Raw genomic sequence first — 11,417 nt, 5'->3', positions numbered from 1 at the left:
GTGAAGCTCTACGACCCGCTGCTTTTGGGATCTTCAGCCACTGGCGGGTTTCGTCTTTCCCACTAGAAGAAATCTGGGAAGGGAGTGACCCAAGGGACCCCTACCTAGCGAGAGAAGCCGAAGAAGACTTACTCTTCTCCGGCTTAGAAGTGGGGATGGATGTCCCTGATGGTTGGGGGGTTGTTGCTCCCGAATTAGGTGGTGCAGGAGCAAAAGGGGGGGAAATGGCCCCCACCAACAAGGGGGTCAGGTGTAGTCTTCCGGCTCTGAGAGGTGACCTAAGTTGGCAGAGCTGATGGTGCCAGAACTGCTGTAGTGGTGGCATAAAATGATGTCATACACACATGATGCAGGCGTTCAAATTTTCTCTTAGCCCCAGTGCAGGTCAGCCTGTCCAGGGTCTTGTACTCCATAATTTTCCTTTCTTTCTGGAGAATCCTGCAGACAGGTGAGCAAGTTGAATGGTGCCCTCTGCAGTTGACACAGATGGGAGGTGGGGCATATGGAGTATTGGGATGTGATGGGCATCCGCAATCTCGGCATGTGACACTGAAAGTACAGCGGGAAGACGTATGGCCAAACTTCCAGCACTTAAAGCACCACATTGGGGAAGGGATATACGGCTTTACATCACACCGGTAGACCATCGCCTTGACCTTCTCGGGCAATGTATCACCCTCAAAGGCCAAGATAAAGGCACCAGTGGCAACCTGATTATCCTTCAGGCCCCGGTGGACATGTCGGAAGAAATGTACACCTCGCCGCTCTAAACTGTCGCGCATCTCATTGTCAGACTGCAACAGAAGTTCTCTGTGAAATATGATACCCTGGACCATATTTAAGCTCTTATGGGGCTCGATGGTAACAGAAACATCTCCCAGCTTGTCACAAGTGAGTAGTTCCCGTGACTGGGCAGAGGATGCTATTTTGATCAAGACTGACCCAGATCTCATTTTGCAGAAGCCCTCCACCTCCCCGAACTTGTCCTCTAACCGCTCAACAAAAAACTGAGGCTTCATCATCATGAAATATTCCCCATTGGTCTCGAACAAACAAGGTACCGGAGCAAATAAGATCTGCTGCCATCCTTAGCCTGATGTTCCTCCCGTGGTGTGGCCATGGAGGGAAACGGGTTGGGGTCGTACTTCTGTCCATTAAAGTGAGGTCATGATCGCTTAGAGACTGCTAGTGTTTCACTACCAGACTGTTGGTGTTTTACCACCAGCTGGAGATGATGGACTACGCTTCATCACATGTCATCCGCCCTGATGCCACCCACTTCATCCACGGGCCCTCCCCACGGGCGCCACCCAGCCGCAACAAAGGCCACCTGGCAGGATGGCCATTGCCAGGAGTCCCGATGCCCTAGGGGGACAGGCATCTATCCCTTGGCATAAGTGTGGAGGTAATGGCACAGGCATCAGGAGAGCGATCACTGTGTGGTCAGGGGGCTGCAACGAACAGGATACAGGGTGGCCCCACCACAACATACTGGCTACCGTGCTAGATATTAGGTGCAAAGAAGTCCATGGTCATCATCGACGCAAAAATCTACACTGCATAGTGCATTGTGGAAAACACACGCAAGAGATGGAGAATGGGCAGGACTGCAATGCAACTATGAGAAACTGGGCTAAAGGCCTCGATGCATGATGGACGCGATGCACCTTGTAAGGCGCCCTTCCCCAACTGGCTTGCTCTTTGGGAAATTTTTGAAGAATGGAGATCAAACCCTACAGGTGACCATCACATAAAGGCCGAAACATGTAAAAATCCTTTTAGTCGCCTCGTACGACAGGCAGGAATACCTCGGTCCTATTCTAACCCTCGGACCCACAGGGTTTGCAAAATGTGGTTTCAAAATTTTCAACTCATGTGACAGAAGAACATGGTTGGGAAACAGCCAGAGGGTCCTCTGCACTGTCAAACTTGACTAAGGAGATAGTAAATAGACTTGTACGGCTTATCAAAGGTACAGGAAGCAATGTGACACTAGGCAACTGGTTTTGTTCCGTACCACTCGCTGAAGAGCTCCTGAAAAAGAAACTTACTGTAGTAGGAATTCTTAGAAAGAATAAGAGGGAGCTCACTCCAGACTTTGTTTGCACAAGAGGTTGTGAACTTAGAAGCAGTCTTTTCGGATTCAGAAAGGATATCACGATAGTTTCATTTGTGCCAAAGAAGGGCAAAAAATGTTGTTCTCCTTTCATCTTTCCATCATGATGGTGCCATTGACACTAATACTGCGGAAGAAAAGATAACAGAAATTTTAACAAGGTATAATAAGACCAAAACAGGTGTGGACACAATAGGTGAAATGTGTGCGACTTATTCAACCTCAAGAAAAACTAGACATGGGTCACTTGCCCTATTTTTCTGAATGATAGTCATTGCTTGCATTAACGGCTTCATCATATATGCAAATAATAACAATGAGAGGATTTCCCAAAGAATGTATTTATGTGATGTCAGAAGGTAATTACTATATCCTATAGTGTTCAAGAGAGCAGCCATTCACTCCCTGCCTAAACAAGTTAGACAGAAAGTCGCTAAAATGCCAGGAATTGGAGACAGCAACAATACACCACCTTCTGAACAAAGAATACTTATGCCCAGGTGCTGCACAGTTTGTCCTCGGAGTAAAGATATAAAAGTTAAATCACACTGTGCTCTATGTTAGAAAGTTATGTGTGTGAAACACACGAGAAATGTGTGTGAAAAGTGTTACGGTAATACACCCCTTGCAGCCAGCTATAGTGACTGATTTCATAAGATGTTTGTACGAGTCGACTGAACAAATGTCTAATTATATGTATAATGTCTTTTGCCTGTAATACAGTATGAAAAATAATAGAAATAAATAATTAAACAAAATATTTTAAGAAAATGGGAATTATTGCATATGTTTCAAATAACCCAATTTGATACGAAAGTAATATTAAATAAAACAATAATGCACTGGGAAATAACATTATAAATATCTATTTGTGAAGTAAACATATGAATATCTGTGATATGCTGCACATCACTGTAATAATAGCCACTTTTATTTGGGGTGTCAGCAACACCCCGCATGACTATTAACATTACAAAAAGTCGTGCGACTGCATAAGGGCTAAATACAGACAAGCTGCAGAGCACCCAGCATACTAGGATTCCAGACCTCTGGCTCTGTAGTCTAACACTTATCTATGACACAACACTCAGATGTCATTGATAAAAAATTGACACTGTAAGGGAGAAAGTGTCCTTTTTTTGCATGTAGTATTTTAATTGTTTTTATAAAACAAGTTTGCATCAGTTACTAAAATATTTCCAAAAAAAGCCTGCTTCAAAATTCTGATATACATTTGTTCATCATAGATATATTCTCTGAAGACTGAGCTCTGTGCAGGAGTCACAATACCGCTATTATGTGCTGTACGAAATTATACACTGCCTGACAAAAAAGTGAAGCAGTCAGAGGACATGCTTGGATGTGAATCTATCTTTGTACACATACACAACATTGGCAAGTACGTAAATAGCTGATTTGCAGAGGGGGCCAAACAGTGATATCATCGGGCCCATTGGATTAGGGAAGGATGGGGAAGAGTCGGCAGTGTCCTTTCAAAGGAACCATCCCGGCATTTGCCTGAAGTGTTTAGGGAAATCAGGAAAACCTAAATCAGGATGACCAGATGCAGGTTTGAACCATTGTCCTCCCAAACATGAGTCCAGTGTGCTAACCACCAAGCCACCTCGCTCGGTACAATTCTCTGTGACAGGTACAACGGCCACCAGAGTTCATTAGTGTTGTTCATTTTTAGTGTTGTTACCAGGTATAGTAGGTATGTCCGAGGTGCAAACGGCATCAGATGTTGAGTGATCACTGCTAAAGACATGGAGGTGCTTCATACTCTCATGAAACAGCATTATCAGCATAGAAATGTGTTCGAAAGGGGACTCATTGTGGGTCTCCATTTGGTCAGCTGGTCAAATTGTGCAATATTCATATTTATGGGGCATTTGGATGCATCGGACTGCACAAGAATGCGAATGTGAGAACAAGTTTACTACTCATCCAGATTCTAGGTGACAACATCCAACTACTACTAGGGAGGATCGCCGTATTGTCCACCGAGAACATTGCAACCCATTCACATCTGCACCTGCCATCGCAGAGCAAGTACTGGACTTCTCGGAATGTTCTGTGTCATCTCTCACGATTTGTCGGAGACTAGCAATGCCAGACTGTGGATTACTGTCCCGTGCATAGGCTGCCTATAATAACCCCTACACAAATGGCTGTGCTTGAAGTGGAGCCATAACTGGGATGCAAGATCTGCCGGTGAATGGCAGCACATCACGTTCAGCGATGAATCACAGTTCTACACTATCCCAGACGACCATCTTCAGCGAGTACGGTGCCAACCTTTGGAGAGTTCTCATTCCTCCATTAGCAGTACAGTCCCATAGCTACTCCTGGTGTCAGTGGCCGTCAGGTATGACTTCAGGTGACAGCTGGTAGTGATTGACGAGATCCTTATTACCAAATGGTAAGCCACAGTCACTCAAGTGTAACGTCTCATGCAAGATTACTGTGGTGCCATTTTTCTATTGGACAGTGCTCACCCATACATGGCACAAGTGTCTATAAATTGTCTGCATATTGTTGGGAGGTACTGCCATGAACACCAAAATCCCTAGATCTCTTCCCAATTGAACACGTGTGTCCAGCTCAGACGTCAATTCCCATCCATGGCCAATATCTGGGATATAAAAAACCAGTTTCAACAGTTGTAAGCAAGTTTGCCTCAGGAGAGGCTACAATGACTTTATGAAACCCTTCCCAACCAAATTAGTGCATGTAGCCCGGTCAGAGGTGCTGCATCATCATACTGACAAGTAGGATCAAGCTGCAAAGATACACTACTGGCCATTAAAATTACTACACCAAGAAGAAATGCAGATGATAAACAGGTATTCATTGGACAAATATATTATACTAGAACTGACATATGATTACATTTTCATGCAATTTGGGTTCATAGATCTTGAGAAATCAGTACCCAGAACAACCACCTCTGGCCGTAATAACGGCCTTGATATGCCTGGGCATTGAGTCAAACAGAGTTTGGATGGAGTGTACAGATACAGCTACCCATGCAGCTTCGATACCACAGTTCATCGAGAGTAGTGACTGGCATATTGTGAGGAGCCAGTTGCTCGGCCACCATTGGCCAGACGTTTACAATTGGTGAGAGATCTGGAGCATGTGCTGGCCAGGGCAGCAGTTGAACATTTTCTGTATCCAGAAAGGCCAGTAGAGGACCTGCAACATGCGGTCGTGCATTATCCTGCTAAAATGTAGGGTTTCACAGGGATCGAATGAAGGGTAGAACCACGGGTCGTAACACATCTGAAATGTAACGTCCACTGTTCAAAGTGCCGTCAATGCGAACAAGAGGTGACACCAATGGCACCCCATACCATCACGCTGGGCGATACACCAGTATGGCCATTACAAATACACACTTCCAACAAACGTTCACCGCGATGTCACCAAACAGAGATGGGACCATCATGATGCTGTGAACAGAACCTGGAGTCATCCGAAAAAATGACATTTTGCCATTCATGCACCCAGGTTCGTTGTTGAGTACACCATCACAGGCGCTTCTGTCTGTGATGCAGCATCAAGGGTAATTGCAACCACAGTTTCCGAGCTGATAGTCCATGCTGCTGCATACGTCGTCAAACTGTACGTGCAGATGGTTGTTGTCTTGCAAATGTCTCCATCTGTTGACTCAGGGATTGAGACGTGGCTGCACGATACATTACAGCCATGAGGATAAGATGCCTGTCATCTCGACTGCTAGTGGTATGAGGCCATCAGGATCCAGCACGGTGTTCCGTATTACCCTCCTGAACCCACCGATTCCATATTCTGCTAACAGTCATTGGATCTCTACCAACACGAGCACCAGTGTGGCGATACGATAAACCACAATCGCTATAGGCTACAATCCGACCTTTATCAAAGCCAGAAACGTGATGGTATGCATTTTTCCTCCTTACACAAGGCATCACAACAGCGTTTCACCTGGCAATGCCGGTCAACTGCTGTTATGGTACGAGAAATCAGTTGGAAACTTTCCTCATGTCAGCACGTAGTAGGTGTCGCCACAGGCATAAACCTTGTGTGAATACTCTGAAAAGCTAATCGTTTGCATATCACAGCATCTTCTTCTTGTTGGTTAAATTTCGCATCTGTAGCATATCATCTTTGTGGAGTAGCAACTTTAATGGCCAGTAGTGTATTAGTAAATTTATCTTGATTTTTTATAACTGAAATAACATCACATACCCATGCAAGCCATTAAGTTTCATTTCATTTCCTCCTTCCCTTCTTGGAGCTTCACTATGTTTGTCAGGCAGTGTATTTTGATGGAACAAATGTAAAACGTAAATGTGAGAACCTCCTGGCAAATTGCACCATTGACTGGAAAATTACAGTTTCTTTATATTGCATAATCTATATTGTAAAACTGATTCTACTACAGTTATTAAAAAAATCCATGTCTGGACAATTTTTCAAATAGTTGCTCCTTGAGTTAGAAATAAGATGAAATATTTGTTCAGTAAATCCACTCAAAACTACTGACGACATGACACACTTTTACTATATTGTGACTTAATCTAAATGTCAAACACAGTTTACAGTATACCAGTCTCATACTCTACAGTTACTTTGTCATTCACAAATTAATATTCACTCTGCTAGGGACTGTACATTGATATGAAACTTCTTAGCAGATTAAAACTGTGACTTGACACAAGATCTTCAGTGTTACGCAAGCACAATTCACATTCCGTCTTCAGAGTTATCCTTCTAGAAGCACCTCATTTCCTATCCTGCAAACTACACAGGAGTTCTACATAATTTGTGAGACTAGCACTTCTGGAAGAAAGGGTATAGTGGAGACGTGGCTTAGCCACAGCCTTGGAGATTGTTTCTAGAACAAATGTTCACTCACAGTGGAATGTGCACCGACAGGAACCTACTTAGTAGATTAAAGCCGTTTGCCGAACTGGAACTCAAAACCGAGACCTTTGCCTTTTGTGGGCACCTAAATCACAGAAAACAAAATGCACAGATTGATATCTTTGATGACAAAACACAATGCTGGTATGTATAATATAATGACAACATGCTAAAAACCAACTTAAAATCAAAGTAAAATCTCCTAACTGTGAACACATATCAAGTCCTAAAGTATTATGTAGTGTATTCTATAGCATGTACTGTGTTACTGTTTAACTTCTGTAGGACCACTGGAAACGAGCATACTGTCCGATACCAGTCCAGTGCAAAATAAAAGTAAACCAGCAGCCTTGTGAATAATGTAACTCATCAACTACATTAAGGCTGCAGGACACTTATTACAAAATTTTTTGTTTAAATAATTAAATGAAAATCTCATATAAAGATGTGAAAGAAATACTAACAAAGAGATAGAGGGGCTGGCCAGTACTTACCTCAGCTCAATACAGCCGATAGATACACAAAAAACAACCAAAAATTTACGTTCCTAGCTTTCGGAATAAATGTTCCTTCATCAGGGAGGAGAGAGAGGGGAAAGAAAGGGAAGAAGGGAAAGTGGATTTAGTTACTCACAACCCAGGTTATGAAGCAACAGGGAAAGGAAAGCAGGAAGGGTAGCAAGAATGGAGGCATTGTTGTCAGATGGAAGCCAAAGATATTCTACTATAGGTACTGTGCCAGCTTCAAACCAAAGAGGATGCATACAGAAGTAAAGAGGTATATAATACAAAGATGTAGGATGAAAAGATGCATGAATGACTAAAGAGGAAAGGGAAAGAGGAGAAGACTGAAGAGTAAATGGGAGTAAGGTTGTTTAAGGTAGGTTCAGTCCAGGGGGATGGCTGAGGTAAGTACTGGCCAGCCCCTCTATCTCTTTGTTAAAATTTTTTGTTTGTTAGATTTAAACCAATTCTATAATAGTTCAGCTATCATATGAAATGTTCCTTATTGTAATGCTATTAAAAAACTAAGCATTATAACTTACCTCCCTTTTTTTATCCGGATTTGGTGCCCTGCTGCTCCTATTCTGCAATTTTAATCCACTATTTTCTGGGCTGCCCCCATTTCTTACCATCTCCTCTCCATCTTCCTATCTGCCTTGCATTCCAGCTTCTTATTTCAGAGGAAGAGAAAGGAAAATGGAAAAAGCTAAGGAGGAACACACATTGTTGTGGGTATTTTAATTCAGCAAGGAAGATATGTAATTTTCAAAACCATCTGTCAAAACCCCATGCCAGTACTGTCAGTTATAATCAAGTGTTGCATATGAATTAACTGTATCTACTGAGAAAATCTTTTTACACACAACGTAATTCTTATAATTCAGCTGTGGCATCTTACTTTTCTATTCTTTCTCCACAAAGTAATTGTGGCAACTGCCTGTTTCCAACAGCACTTTTATTAATTTTGAACACCACACTTCAGTCACTTTTCAGATAGTTCAATTCTTCCCTTACTTAACAACATGTGTTTTTAGTCTGTTGCTCAGAATACAATTATCTGCAATATTTCAATGAAGTGTTCCTCAATGTGCTCAGATTCTTGTTTCTATTTGGCAGTTATGGCTCCACTATTCTATTACTTCACTTTTCGGACTTTAATTTGGAATTTTGCAGAAATGTTTTTATTTATTTATTTTTCAGCACACTGCAGAAGACCTATCCCACTCAAGAAGGTTTTCCGTATTTTTCATCCATTTATGTACCATTCACTTTTTTTTGGGAAAGGTATGCTATGTTGGTACAATTTACAGGTTACACAAAACAAACTCTGTAATCACGATTTTACCTAATATTATGGAGTCTGTAACGAAATACCAAACATTAAGTTACTTTGAAGACAATAAACTCTACCAGGACACACAGCACAATTTTCACAGAGGAAAGACAATGGTTACAACAGTACTGGAATTAATTACAAAGATAAAGCAGGCATTCCAAGAAAAAGAAAGTGTGGCACTAACATACCGTGCTCTCAGAAAAGCTTCTGACTGCGTTTCACACAAGATACTGCTTAATAAGCTACAGTACTGCAATACTGAAGGGGGTGATCTGGCAACACTGCAATCTGCATTTGGAGCCCAAAGAAAGGTCTACAGACCAATATTACGAGAACAAAAATTGTACCATGCCATACCCAGTGATCTGTCATAGGACCTCTCCTATGCCTTATCTATATCAATGTTGTAACAACCACACATTGCAGTTTGCTGATAACACCATCATTAGGCCTAAAGGAAAAAAACTGCTGCACAAGCTCTACTAATAACAGGTGTGCTCTCTGTAAATATCAAGGTGTGGCTCATCAAAAATAAAATTAAAATGAACAAAGAAAACACACATCATCTGATACACAGCCTCAACAACATTGTGTATCATGGTAATATGGAGGCTACGAAACTGCTGTGCTTTATGACCGACAGCAAACTGTCATTGAATGAGTACACTGGGCATGTGCGTGCCAATCTTTCCCATGTGATACAACTATTGAGAAAACTAAAGGCTGTATTAATTTACCAGTTACTTACAAAGGTGTATTATGTGCTGCACTGTTGAAAGTAATTAGGGGAATGTGTGTATCGACATCCATTATGTTGAATCTATTTTGATACAGGTGGTACCTGTGGTCTCATTGTATGACTTGAGATATTTGTTTTCAATGTAAGCAACAATTAAAATTATTTTTCACCTACTGGTTGTGTTTTGCATTACAGTGTAAGTTAACTCCTCATAAGAAACTGAGTACTGGTGTCCCTGTGTTTCTAGTGAGATACAGAGATGGCAGTTCTTATTTGTGGACATTGTATGCAACCAAGCACATGCGATGCTGCGACATATTAATGCAGCGTAAATTTCAAGGGCAGTTAGTTTGATCCCAGGAGGACAGACTTTCGATCATGTTGCTGCAAATGCTGATGCCTCTCTATAGTCATCCACGGTTTGTGGACACGCTACAGGGAGACAAGGCGAGTTGGACAAGGTCGCCAAAGCATTATGACACCAAGTGAAGACCAAAATCTTGCCATCTCAGCATCGTGGTGTCATACATATACTGCCAGAGCACTGAAAGATAATCTAGACCCACTGTGACCAATCATACTATAATGAACAGATTACAAGAAAGACCCTTAAAATGCACATGTCTTGTTTAAATACTCCACTTGACATGAGAACATCTTACAGCTCACCCTCAGTTCTGCTCTTCCATGTCAACAGGCAACTTCTTCACTGGCGAAACATGTTATTCGTAGACGAGTCCAGATATCCTCTGATGCAAGGTCACAGCCATGTATGTGTGTGAGGTACTGTGATGGTGTGTGTAGGCTTCAGTGTTGACAGCCATCTTGTCGTGGTCCACAGCTGACTTACCAGCAGGCAGAACATTGAACAGATCCTTTAGGACCATGTGGTGGCTGCTGCATACAGTGGTGGCCCTAATTCCTTCTAATGCAAGGTTCTATGTGGTCAGTGATGCAGGGATGTCTTGCGAAGCCTGGACACTGAAACGATGGAGTGGCCTATGGTGAGTCCTACCAAAACCCCATTGTGGCAGTAGAATCATTTGGCAGTCAGCTTAAAATGTTGGTTCTCTAAATTTTCTCAATAGTGTTCCTGAAAAAGAACATTGTCTTCCCTCCAAGGGTTCCCATTTGAGTTTCTGAAGCATCTCCGTAACACTTACCTGTTGTTCGAACCTACTAGTAACAAAGCTAGCAGTCCACCTCTGAATTGTTTCAATGTCTTCCTCCAGACTGAATGGGTACAGATTCCAAACACTTAAGCAGTACTCAAAAATAGGTCACACTAGCACCCTATATGCAGTTTACTTTATATGTTAGCCACACTTTCCTAAAATTCTCCCAATAAACTGAAGTTGACGATTCACCTTCCCTAACAAGGTCCTCACATGTTCGTTCCACTTCACATCGCTTTGCAATGTTATGCCCAGATATGTAAATGACTTCACTGTGTCCAGCAGGATACTACTAATACTGTATCTGAACATTATAGGTTTCTTCTTCCCACCCATCTGCACTATCTTACATTTTTCCACATTTAGAGCTAGCTGCTATTAATCACACTAACTAGAAATTTTGTCTAAGTCGTCTTGTATCTTCCTACAGTACCTCAACTTCAATGCCTCACCACACACTACAGCATCACCAGCAAACAACTGCAGATTGCTTTCCACTCTGTCCACCAAATCATTTATGTACATGCAGAACAATAGCAGTCCTATCACATTTCTCTGGGGATCTTCTGATGATACCCTTGTCTCCGATGAACACTTGCCACCAAGGACAACAGACCGGGTTCTATTACTTAAGAAG

Source organism: Schistocerca gregaria, chromosome 9 (genome assembly GCF_023897955.1).
Source record: "Schistocerca gregaria isolate iqSchGreg1 chromosome 9, iqSchGreg1.2, whole genome shotgun sequence".
Taxonomy (NCBI): Eukaryota; Metazoa; Arthropoda; class Insecta; order Orthoptera; family Acrididae; genus Schistocerca; species Schistocerca gregaria.
Note: the sequence above shows the minus strand (reverse complement) of the source record.